This window comes from Drosophila mauritiana, unplaced genomic scaffold (genome assembly GCF_004382145.1).
Source record: "Drosophila mauritiana strain mau12 unplaced genomic scaffold, ASM438214v1 Y_36, whole genome shotgun sequence".
Classification (NCBI taxonomy): Eukaryota; Metazoa; Arthropoda; class Insecta; order Diptera; family Drosophilidae; genus Drosophila; species Drosophila mauritiana.
The window spans coordinates 17,687-30,945 of NW_022881582.1; positions in this window are offsets into that span (position 1 = coordinate 17,687).

Consider the following 13,259-nt stretch of genomic DNA (forward strand, 5'->3'; position numbering starts at 1 on the left):
AGAGGTAAATATGAGCAAACAGTCTGCAATATTATTCGAATGGTGCAAGGAAGTAGGCCTGAGCCTAAGTCCTAGCAAAACTGTTATTGTTCCTTTCACAAATAGGTACAAGCTACAGAGAATGAAGGCAATAACCCTGTCAGAATGTCGCATAGAGGCCAGCAAAGAAGTTAAGTATCTTGGGATACTTATGGAGGTGATGCCGCTTCATATCGTCATTGAAATGAAACGGAAAGCCACCCTAATAAGAATTGATGGAGCAGGAAATGACTGTATCCTCAAAAGTAAGGATGCTGAAAGCCTTAAAAGGGATATGCCTTTGCAAATGCAACCAAGGGATGAGAGGTCATCTATCATGGCAAGGACATTGCTTTACTGTCTGATAGTCAAGCAGCCATAAAGGCGCTCAGCAAAGCTAAAATAACATCTAAGCAATTAAATGAAGCGAGGTGGCAACGACCGTTCGCTGAACGGTTGGAGAGTTGGAGGGTCTGTGTGCCGGTAGGAACCGGTAACACGCGCATTCAATTACTTGGCCATGTTATAGGAAATCACAAAATTTACCCCTTACCCGAGAAAATAGAAGCTGTAACCAAGATGCCACAAACTATTTAGCAAGTAGAAAGTTTTTTGGGCTTGACGGGCTATTTCAGGACGTTTATAGAAAATTACGCAGGCATAGCTACACCTTGAACTGAGTTGATAAAAAAAAAGGTTTATGTTTGATTTTAATGAAGGAAATGAGTACTTTTATTACAGTCGACGATGGTCTATTGCATCCTGTTTATTTTATGTCAAAGAAGACCACGGTACGGTACGACCCAGACGGGTGCACTCCAGGGGGAATGGCTGTTTTGTATGATGTTTTGTTCGAGCATTTTTGAAATTTGCTTTCGAACTTCGTCTTTATGTAAAAATGGGTAACGGTAAGATTTTGTGTGAATCGGTATATTATCTGTTGGTGGTATAGAGTGTTTGACGGCGTTGCAGAAAGTTAGTTGGTTGTTTTCGTTGTGGAAAAGACTTTTTAATAACTTGCACAGTTTAAGAATGTACTGTTTTTCCTCGCTGTTGTTATAGCTCTAGAAATTTCTTTCCTTTAAAATTACGACATGGAAATATAAAGATTTATCGCAAACAAACCTTAGCTTTTATGTAGTCTTCTGCAGAACACGCGATGGGACTACAGAAATTAACTCGACGTATTTTAATTTTCATTCGACCCGTGCCGAGAGTCTGCCAGGCTGGGGGCCCGGGAAACAACTAGCCCAGTCGCTAACGGAGAGTCCGGGCAATTGGCGTCCGCCAATGAACAATAGACCTAAAAAGATCAAAATACCGCAGGCCTTGACTGCGGGAAATGTCGGAAGACAATTTGAGGACCGTCTCCTTGACGGAGAGCGGCCTACTTCGGTGGTAACACAAAAAATGCTCGTAATCGGAGTGTGCCAACGGCACAAGCACGCCCAGTTGCGGGAGGGAAGAATCCGGCAGCCACACCGAGTCACTCGAATGTGGTCCAAGCCGTCCAAGCGGGACGGGCTAAAAACCCTGACACCTCCGACGGAAACGTCTAAGAGGCAGAAGGTGGAGAAGAGCAGGGGACTGACTGCTCCTTTCGATGGCCCAAGTACCTCAAGTGCTGCAAAGGCAACTGAGGTACGCAAGCAAGTACTCATATGCGGCCGTAACTGGGGCCATTAAAGTTGCGGTCGTACCAGAGGGATACCCCAAAGTCGTCCTCAGGAGTGAGAGCCTCTCACAGCTCGAGGACGCACTACTGGAATAGATAGTCCTGTTCGGTTGGTATTCTCCAATTAAGTTTGGAGGAATCCACTGCCTCAGGCTTCTCCCTAGCAGTAAATGTCAGATCACAGAATTATTCGTTTTAACATAGGGCTAAGTCTAGAATGTAGCGAAAATACGAACTGGGAAGGGTTCAATGCCTCCTTACTGCGAGATCCAGTTACTAGGGTAACCGGGAAACTCCGTACCACTCTAGAACTGGAGACGAAGATATTAACTCGTGTTTTACTAACGCGTTCAGAGAAAACTGATCCCTTGGCCAAGCAAGGGATAAAGGTGCTCCATGGTGGAACTACCAATTGGAGAAGTTGCGGAGAGCGACCAGGCGTCTCTTTAACAAAGCAAAAAGAGAAGGGAATTGGGATGCCTACCGGAATAAACTGACCATGTACAACCATGAGATCAGGAAAGCCAAACGAAGGAATTGTAGAACCTTCTGTGAGGCAAGGTGATAGACTTCACAGAGCAATCTCCAAAGGAGTGCCAGAATCAAATCAGTCAATACGAAAGGATAACTCCTATACTATAGGAAGTAAGGAAAGACTTGAGCTACTACTGGCTGGCAACTCACTTTCCGGGAAGCACGCTCCAAACGGATGGGAATACCCTGGTAACGGCACAAAATCAATAGTAACAACGGAGAGATTAAGAAGGGCAATTGGTACATTCCAGCCCTACAAATCTCCTGGTCCAGATGGCATTCAGCCAATCCTGCTTCAACGAGCGCTAAGTCAGCTCGCAGTACCGATCAGGAAAATACTGATCAGCAGCATAGCTTTAGGACACATATCTACTGCCTGGAGTATAGCAAAAGTGGTCTTCATTCCGAAAGCTGGAAAAAAATACATCACTGATCCAAAGTCGTTCAGAACCATCAACTTGACATCGTTTTTGCTAAAAACGTTGGAAAAGGTAGTGGATTAGAAGCTAGCATAAGAAGCACTCTGCATGAGGAGCATCCGCTCCAACGGACGCAGCATGACTACAGGGCGGGCAGATCAACTGATACTGCCCTATATCACCTGAAAAGCCGTATTGAGGATTCAGTGACTCATAAGGAAGTGGCATTATGTGCCTTCTTTAGACATACAGGGTGCGACAATACTAGGATTAGATGTGACAACCAGCAGATGGGTCAAATCACTACTGGCATCTAGGCGAGCCATGGCCACTATAGGAGGACAGTCGTCCACAGAATCTACCACAAGGGGTTGCCCCCAAGGGGGTGTCCTCTCGCCTCTTCTGGGTATATTTTGCCAAGGCTATGCTGACGATATTGTCATTATAGCTAGAGGTAAATATGAGCAAACGGTCTGCGATATTATTCGAATGGTGCAAGGAAGTAGGCCTGAGCCTAAATCATAGCAAAACTGTTATTGTTCCTTTCACAAATAGGTACAAGCTACAGAGAATGAAGGCATAGACAGAACCCTGTCAGAATGTCGCATAGAGGCCAGCAAAGAAGTTAAGTATCTTGGGATACTTATGGAGGTGATGCCGCTTCATATCGTCATTGAAATGAAACGGAAAGCCACCCTAATAAGAATTGATGGAGCAGGAAATGACTGTGTCCTCAAAAGTAAGGATGCTGAAAGCCTTAAAAGGGATATGCCTTTGCAAATGCAGCCAAGGGATGAGAGGCCATCTATCATGGCAAGGACATTGCTATACTGTCTGATAGTCAAGCAGCCATAAAGGCGCTCAGCAAAGCTAAGATAACATCTAAGCAATTAAATGAAGCGAGGTGGCAACGACCGTTCGCTGAACGGTTGGAGAGTTGGAGGGTCTGTGTGCCGGTAGGAACCGGTAACACGCGCATTCAATTACTTGGCCATGTTATAGGAAATCACAAAATTTACCCCTTACCCGAGAAAATAGAAGCTTTAACCAAGATGCCACAAACTATTTAGCAAGTAGAAAGTTTTTTGGGCTTGACGGGCTATTTCAGGACGTTTATAGAAAATTACGCAGGCATAGCTACACCTTAAACTGAGTTGACAAAGAAAAAGGCAATGTTTAGATTTGGTTTTAATGAAGGAAATGAGCACTTTTATTACAGTCGACGATGGTCTATTGCATCCTGTTTATTTTATGTCAAAGAAGACCACGGTACGGTACGGTACACGGTGCGACCCAGACGTGTGCACTCCAGGGGGAATGGCTGTTTTGTATGATATTTTGTTCGAGCATTTTTGAAATTTGCTTTCGAACTTCGTCTTTATGTAAAAATGGGTAACGGTAAGATTTTGTGTGAATCGGTATATTATCTGTTGGTGGTATAGAGTGTTTGACGGCGTTGCAGAAAGTTAGTTGGTTGTTTTCGTTGTGGAAAAGTCTTTTTAATAACTTGCACAGTTTAAGTATGTACTGTTTTTCCTCGCTGTTGTTATAGCTCTAGAAATTTCTTTCCTTTAAAATTACGACATGGAAATATAAAGATTTATCGCAAACAAACCTTAGCTTTTATGTAGTCTTCTGCAGAACACGCGATGGGACTACAGAAATTAACTCGATGTATTTTAATTTTTTCGATCTTCGTGTATCTCATTTTCTTTTCTTAAACAATTTAAATTTTAAGCAACCCTCTGCAGAACACGCGATGGGACTGCACAGGCCATTCACATATTTATTCTTTCTTTATTACGTCATTTTACTCGAATCATAATCTCCGGGCCGGACTAAGGTGTCATTCGACCCGTGCCGAGAGTCTGCCAGGCTGGGGGCCCGGGAAACAACTAGCACAGTCGCTAACGGAGAGTCCGGGCAATTGGCGTCCGACCGGTCTAGTTAGCCATACCCGGGTACTCTGCCCGGGTGGACCGTTTATTTCTCTGCAACTCGTGGGAACTATGAACAATAGACCTAAAAAGATCAAAATACCGCAGGCCTTGACTGCGGGAAATGTCGGAAGACAATTTGAGGACCGTCTCCTTGACGGAGAGCGGCCTACTTCGGTGGTAACACAAAAAATGCTCGTAATCGGAGTGTGCCAACGGCACAAGCACGCCCAGTTGCGGGAGGGAAGAATCCGGCAGCCACACCGAGTCACTCGAATGTGGTCCAAGCCGGCCAAGCGGGACGGGCTAAAAACCCTGACACCTCCGACGGAAACGCCTAAGAGGCAGAAGGTGGAGAAGAGCAGGCCACTGACTGCTCCTTTCGATGGCCCAAGTACCTCAAGTGCTGCAAAGGCAGCTGAGGTACGCGAGCACGTACTCATATGCGGCCGTAACTGGGGTTATTAAAGTTGCGGTCGTACCAGAGGGATACCCAAAAGTCGTCCTCAGGAGTGAGAGCCTCTCACAGCTCGAGGACGCACTACTGGAAGAGATAGTCCTGTTCGGTTGGTATTCTCCAATTAAGTTTGGAGGAATCTACTGCCTCAGGCTTCTCCCTAGCAGTAAATGTCAGATCACAGAATTATTCGTTTTAACATAGGGCTAAGTCTAGAATGTAGCGAAAATACGAACTGGGAAGGGTTCAATGCCTCCTTACTGCGAGATCCAGTTACTAGGGTAACCGGGTAACTCCGTACCACTCTAGAACTGGAGACGAAGATATTAACTCGTGTTTTACTAACGCGTTCAGAGAAAACTGATCCCTTGGCCGAGCCAGGGATAAAGGTGCTCCATGGTGGAACTACCAATTGGAGAAGTTGCGGAGAGCGACCAGGCGTCTCTTTAACAAAGCAAAAAGAGAAGGGAATTGGGATGCCTACCGGAATAAACTTACCATGTATAACCATGAGATCAGGAAAGCCAAACGAAGGAATTGTAGAACCTTCTGTGAGGCAAGGTGATAGACTTCACAGATCAATCTCAAAAGGAGTGCCGTAATCAAATCAGTCAATACGAAAGGATAACTCCTATACTATAGGAAGTAAGGAAAGACTTGAGCTACTACTGGCTGGCAACTCACTTTCCGGGAAGCACGCTCCAAACGGATGGGAATACCCTGGTAACGGCACAAAATCAATAGTAACAACGGAGAGATTAAGATGGGCAATTGGTACATTCCAGCCCTACAAATCTCCTGGTCCAGATGGCATTCAGCCAATCCTGCTTCAACGAGCGCTAAGTCAGCTCGCAGTACCGATTAGGAAAATACTGATCAGCAGCCTAGCTTTAGTATATCAATGTATATCAATATGCCTGGAGTATATCAAAAGTGGTCTTCATTCCGAAAGCTGGAAAGAAATACATCACTGATCCGAAGTCGTTCAGACCCATCAGCTTGACATCGTTTTTGCTAAAATCGTTGGAAAAGGTAGTGGATTAGAAACTAGCATAAGAAGCACTCTGCTTGAGGAGCATCCGCTCCAACGGACGCAGCATGACTACAGGGCGGGCAGATCAACTGATACTGCCCTATATCACCTGAAAAGCCGTATTGAGGATTCACTGACTCATAAGGAAGTGGCATTATGTGCCTTCTTTAGACATACAGGGTGCTTTCGACAATACTAGGATTAGATGTGACAACCAGCAGATGGGTCAAATCACTACTGGCATCTAGGCGAGCCATGGCCACTATAGGAGGACAGTCGTCCACAGAATCTACCACAAGGGGTTGCCCCCAAGGGGGTGTCCTCTCGCCTCTCCTGGGTATATTTTGCCAAGGCTATGCTGACGATATTGTCATTATAGCTAGAGGTAAATATGAGCAAACAGTCTGCAATATTATTCGAATGGTGCAAGGAAGTAGGCCTGAGCCTAAGTCCTAGCAAAACTGTTATTGTTCCTTTCACAAATAGGTACAAGCTACAGAGAATGAAGGCAATAACCCTGTCAGAATGTCGCATAGAGGCCAGCAAAGAAGTTAAGTATCTTGGGATACTTATGGAGGTGATGCCGCTTCATATCGTCATTGAAATGAAACGGAAAGCCACCCTAATAAGAATTGATGGAGCAGGAAATGACTGTATCCTCAAAAGTAAGGATGCTGAAAGCCTTAAAAGGGATATGCCTTTGCAAATGCAACCAAGGGATGAGAGGCCATCTATCATGGCAAGGACATTGCTTTACTGTCTGATAGTCAAGCAGCCATAAAGGCGCTCAGCAAAGCTAAGATAACATCTAAGCAATTAAATGAAGCGAGGTGGCAACGACCGTTCGCTGAACGGTTGGAGAGTTGGAGGGTCTGTGTGCCGGTAGGAACCGGTAACACGCGCATTCAATTACTTGGCCATGTTATAGGAAATCACAAAATTTACCCCTTACCCGAGAAAATAGAAGCTGTAGCCAAGATGCCACAAACTATTTAGCAAGTAGAAAGTTTTTTGGGCTTGACGGGCTATTTCAGGACGTTTATAGAAAATTACGCAGGCATAGCTACACCTTGAACTGAGTTGATAAAAAAAAAAAGTTTATGTTTGATTTTAATGAAGGAAATGAGTACTTTTATTACAGTCGACGATGGTCTATTGCATCCTGTTTATTTTATGTCAAAGAAGACCACGGTACGGTACGGTACACGGTGCGACCCAGACGTGTGCACTCCAGGGGGAATGGCTGTTTTGTATGATGTTTTGTTCGAGCATTTTTGAAATTTGCTTTCGAACTTCGTCTTTATGTAAAAATGGGTAACGGTAAGATTTTGTGTGAATCGGTATATTATCTGTTGGTGGTATAGAGTGTTTGACGGCGTTGCAGAAAGTTAGTTGGTTGTTTTCGTTGTGGAAAAGTCTTTTTAATAACTTGCACAGTTTAAGTATGTACTGTTTTTCCTCGCTGTTGTTATAGCTCTAGAAATTTCTTTCCTTTAAAATTACGACATGGAAATATAAAGATTTATCGCAAACAAACCTTAGCTTTTATGTAGTCTTCTGCAGAACACGCGATGGGACTACAGAAATTAACTCGACGTATTTTATTTTCTTCGATCTTCGTGTATCTCATTTTCGTTTCTTAAACAATTTAAATTTTAAGCAACCATCTGCAGAACACGCGATGGGACTGCACAGGCCATTCACATATTTATTCTTTCTTTATTACGTCATTTTGCTCGAATCATAATCTCCGGGCCGGACTAAGGTGTCATTCGACCCGTGCCGAGAGTCTGCCAGGCTGGGGGTCCGGGAAACAACTAGCCCAGTCGCTAACGGAGAGTCCGGGCAATTGGTGTCCGCCCGGTCTAGTTAGCCTTACCCGGGTACTCTGCCCGGGTGGACCGTTTATTTCTCTGCAACTCGTGGGAACTATGAACAATAGACCTAAAAAGATCAAAATACCGCAGGCCTTGACTGCGGGAAATGTCGGAAGACAATTTGAGGACCGTCTCCTTGACGGAGAGCGGCCTACTTCGGTGGTAACACAAAAAATGCTCATAATCGGAGTGTGCCAACGGCACAAGCACGCCCAGTTGCGGGAGGGAAGAATCCGGCAGCCACACCGAGTCACTCGAATGTGGTCCAAGCCGGCCAAGCGGGACGGGCTAAAAACCCTGACACCTCCGACGGAAACGCCTAAGAGGCAGAAGGTGTAGAAGAGCAGGCCACTGACTGCTCCTTTCGATGGCCCAAGTACCTCAAGTGCTGCAAAGGCAGCTGAGGTACGCGAGCACGTACTCATATGCGGCCGTAACTGGGGTTATTAAAGTTGCGGTCGTACCAGAGGGATACCCAAAAGTCGTCCTCAGGAGTGAGAGCCTCTCACAGCTCGAGGACGCACTACTGGAAGAGATAGTCCTGTTCGGTTGGTATTCTCCAATTAAGTTTGGAGGAATCCACGGCCTCAGGCTTCTCCCTAGCAGTAAATATCAGATCACAGAATTATTCGTTTTAACATAGGGCTAAGTCTATAATGTAGCGAAAATACGAACTGGGAAGGGTTCAATGCCTCCTTACTGCGAGATCCAGTTACTAGGGTAACCGGGAAACTACGTACCACTCTAGAACTGGAGACGAAGATATTAACTCGTGTTTTACTAACGCGTTCAGAGAAAACTGATCCCTTGGCCGAGCCAGGGATAAGGGTGCTCCATGGTGGAACTACCAATTGGAGAAGTTGCGGAGAGCGACCAGGCGTCTCTTTAACAAAGCTTTTTAAAAAAGAGACAAAGTGCTTCCGGGAAGCACGCTCCAAACGGATGGGAATACCCTGGTAACGGCACAAAATCAATAGTAACAACGGAGAGATTAAGATGGGCAATTGGTACATTCCAGCCTTATAAATCTCCTGGTCCAACGAGCGCTAAGGCAGCTCGCAGTACTGATCAGGAAAATACTGATCAGCAGCCTAGCTTTAGGACACATATCTACTGCCTGGAGTATAGCAAAAGTGGTCTTCATTCCGAAAGCTGGAAAGAAATACATCACTGATCCGAAGTCGTTCAGACCCATCAGCTTGACATCGTTTTTGCTAAAAACGTTGGAAAAGGTAGTGGATTAGAAGCTAGCATAAGAAGCACTCTGCTTGAGGAGCATCCGCTCCAACGGACGCAGCATGACTACAGGGCGGGCAGATCAACTGATACTGCCCTATATCACCTGAAAAGCCGTATTGAGGATTCACTGACTCATAAGGAAGTGGCATTATGTGCCTTCTTTAGACATACAGGGTGCTTTCGACAATACTAGGATTAGATGTGACAACCAGCAGATGGGTCAAATCACTACTGGCATCTAGGCGAGCCATGGCCACTATAGGAGGACAGTCGTCCACAGAATCTACCACAAGGGGTTGCCCCCAAGGGGGTGTCCTCTCGCCTCTCCTGGGTATATTTTGCCAAGGCTATGCTGACGATATTGTCATTATAGCTAGAGGTAAATATGAGCAAACGGTCTGCGATATTATTCGAATGGTGCAAGGAAGTAGGCCTGAGCCTAAATCCTAGCAAAACTGTTATTGTTCCTTTCACAAATAGGTAGAAGCTACAGAGAATGAAGGCAATAACCCTGTCAGAATGTCGCATAGATTCCAGCAAAGAAGTTAAGTATCTTGGGATACTTATGGAGGTGATGCCGCTTCATATCGTCATTGAAATGAAACGGAAAGCCCCCCTAATAAGAATTGATGGAGCAGGAAATGACTCTATCCTCAAAAGTAAGGATGCTGAAAGCCTTAAAAGGGATATGCCTTTGCAAATGCAACCAAGGGATGAGAGGCCATCTATCATGGCAAGGACATTGCTTTACTGTCTGATAGTCAAGCAGCCATGAAGGCGCTCAGCAAAGCTAAGATAACATCTAAGCAATTAAATGAAGCGAGGTGGCAACGACCGTTCGCTAAACGGTTGGAGAGTTGGAGGGTCTGTGTGCCGGTAGGAACCGGTAACTCGCGCATTCAATTACTTGGCCATTTTATAGGAAATCACAAAATTTACCCCTCACCCGATAAAATAGAAGCTGTAACCAAGATGCCACAAACTATTTAGCAAGTAGAAAGTTTTTTGGGCTTGACGGGCTATTTCAGGACGTTTATAGAAAATTACGCAGGCCTTGAACTGAGTTGACAAAGAAAAAGGCAATGTTTAGATTTGATTTTAATGAAGAAAATGAGCACTTTTATTACAGTCGACGATGGTTTATTGCATCCTGTTTATTTTATGTCAAAGAAGACTACGGTACGGTACGGTACACGGTACGAGCCAGACGGGTGCACTCCAGGTGAATGGCTGTTTTTTATGATGTTTTGTTCGAGCATTTTTGAAATTTGCTTTCGAACTTCGTCTTTATGTACAAATGGGTAACGGTAAGATTTTGTGTGAATCGGTATATTATCTGTTGGTGGTATAGAGTGTTTGACGCCGTTGCAGAAAGTTAGTTGGTTGTTTTCGTTGTGGAAAAGTCTTTTTAATAACATGCACAGTTTAAGTATATATTGTTTTTCCTCGCTGTTGTTATAGCTCTAGAAATTTCTTTCCTTTAAAATTACGACATGGAAATATAAAGATTTATCGCAAACAAACCTTAGCTTTTATGTAGTCTTCTGCAGAACACGCGATGGGACTACAGAAATTAACTCGACGTATTTTATTTACTTCGATCTTCGTGTATCTCATTTTCTTTTCTTAAACAATTTAAATTTTAAGCAACCATCTGCAGAACACGAGATGGGAATGCACAGGCCATTCACATATTTATTCTTTCTTTATTACGTCATTTTACTCGAATCATAATCTCCGGGCCGGACTAAGGTGTCATTCGACCCGTGCCGAGAGTCTGCCAGGCTGGGGGCCCGGGAAACAACTAGCCCAGTCGCTAACGGAGAGTCCGGGCAATTGGCGTCCGCCCGGTCTAGTTAGTCTTACCCGGGTACTCTGCCCGGGTGGACCGTTTATTTCTCTGCAACTCGTGGGAACTATGAACAATATACCTAAAAAGATCAAAATACCGCAGGCCTTGACTGCAGGAAATGTCGGAAGACAATTTGAGGACCGTCTCCTTGACGGAGAGCGGCCTACTTCGGTGGTAACACAAAAAATGCTCGTAATCGGAGTGTGCCAACGGCACAAGCACGTCCAGTTGCGGGAGGGAAGAATTCGGCAGCCACACCGAGTCACTCGAATGTGGTCCAAGCCGGCCAAGCGGGACGGGCTAAAAACCCTGGCACCTCCGACGGAAACGCCAAAGAGGCGGAAGGTGGAGAAGAGCAGGCCACTGACTGCTCCTTTCGATGGCCCAAGTACCTCAAGTGCTGCAAAGGCAGCTGAGGTACGCGAGCACGTACTCATATGCGGCCGTAACTGGGGTTATTAAAGTTGCGGTTGTACCAGAGGGATACCCAAAAGTCGTCCTCAGGAGTGAGAGCCTCTCACAGCTCGAGGACGCACTACTGGAAGAGATAGTCCTGTTCGGTTGGTATTCTCCAATTAAGTTTGGAGGAATCCACTGCCGCAGGCTTCTCCCTAGCAGTAAATGTCAGATCACAGAATTATTCGTTTTAACATAGGGCTAAGTCTAGAATGTAGCGAAAATACGAACTGGGAAGGGTTCAATGCCTCCTTACTGCGAGATCCAGTTACTAGGGTAACCGGGAAACTACGTACCACTCTAGAACTGGAGACGAAGATATTAACTCGTGTTTTACTGACGCGTTCAGAGAAAACTTATCCCTTGGCCGAGCCAGGGATAAAGGTGCTCCATGGTGGAACTACCAATTGGAGAAGTTGCGGAGAGCGACCAGGCGTCTCTTTAACAAAGCAAAAAAAGAAGAGAATTGGGATGCCTACCGGAATAAACTGACCATGTATAACCATGAGATCAGGAAAGCCAAACGAAGGAATTGTAGAACCTTCTGTGAGGCAAGGTGATAGACTTCACAGAGCAATCTCCAAAGGAGTGCCAGAATCAAATCAGTCAATACGAAAGGATAACTCCTATACTATAGGAAGTAAGGAAAGACTTGAGCTACTGGCTGGCAACTCACTTTCCGGGAAGCACGCTCCAAACGGATGGGAATACCCTGGTAACGGCACAAAATCAATAGTAACAACGGAGAGATTAAGATGGGCAATTGGTACATTCCAGCCCTACAAATCTCCTGGTCCAGATGGCATTCAGTCAATCCTGCTTCAACGAGCGCTAAGTCAGCTCGCAGTACCGATTAGGAAAATACTGATCAGCAGCCTAGCTTTAGGACACATATCTACTGCCTGGAGTATAGCAAAAGTGGTCTTCATTCCGAAAGCTGGAAAGAAATACATCACTGATCCGAAGTCGTTCAGATCCATCAGCTTGACATCGTTTTTGCTAAGAACGTTGGAAAAGGTAGTGGATTAGAAGCTAGCATAAGAAGCACTCTGCTTGAGGAGCATCCGCTCCAACGGACGCAGCATGACTACAGGGCGGGCAGATCAACTGATACTGCCCTATATCACCTGAAAAGCCGTATTGAGGATTCACTGACTCATAAGGAGGTGGCATTATGTGCCTTCTTTAGACATACAGGGTGCTTTCGACAATACTAGGATTAGATGTGACAACCAGCAGATGGGTCAAATCACTACTGGCATCTAGGCGAGCCATGGCCACTATAGGAGGACAGTCGTCCACAGAATCTACCACAAGGGGTTGCCCCCAAGGGGGTGTCCTCTCGCCTCTCCTGGGTATATTTTGCCAAGGCTATGCTGACGATATTGTCATTATAGCTAGAGGTAAATATGAGCAAACGGTCTGCGATATTATTCGAATGGTGCAAGGAAGTAGGCCTGAGCCTAAATCCTAGCAAAACTGTTATTGTTCCTTTCACAAATAGGTACAAGCTACAGAGAATGAAGGCAATAACCCTGTCAGAATGTCGCATAGAGGCCAGCAAAGAAGATAAGTATCTTGGGATACTTATGGAGGTGATGCCGCTTCATATCGTCATTGAAATGAAACGGAAAGCCACCCTAATAAGAATTGATGGAGCAGGAAATGACTGTGTCCTCAAAAGTAAGGATGCTGAAAGCCTTAAGAGGGATATGCCTTTGCAAATGCAGCCAAGGGATGAGAGGCCATCTATCATGGCAAG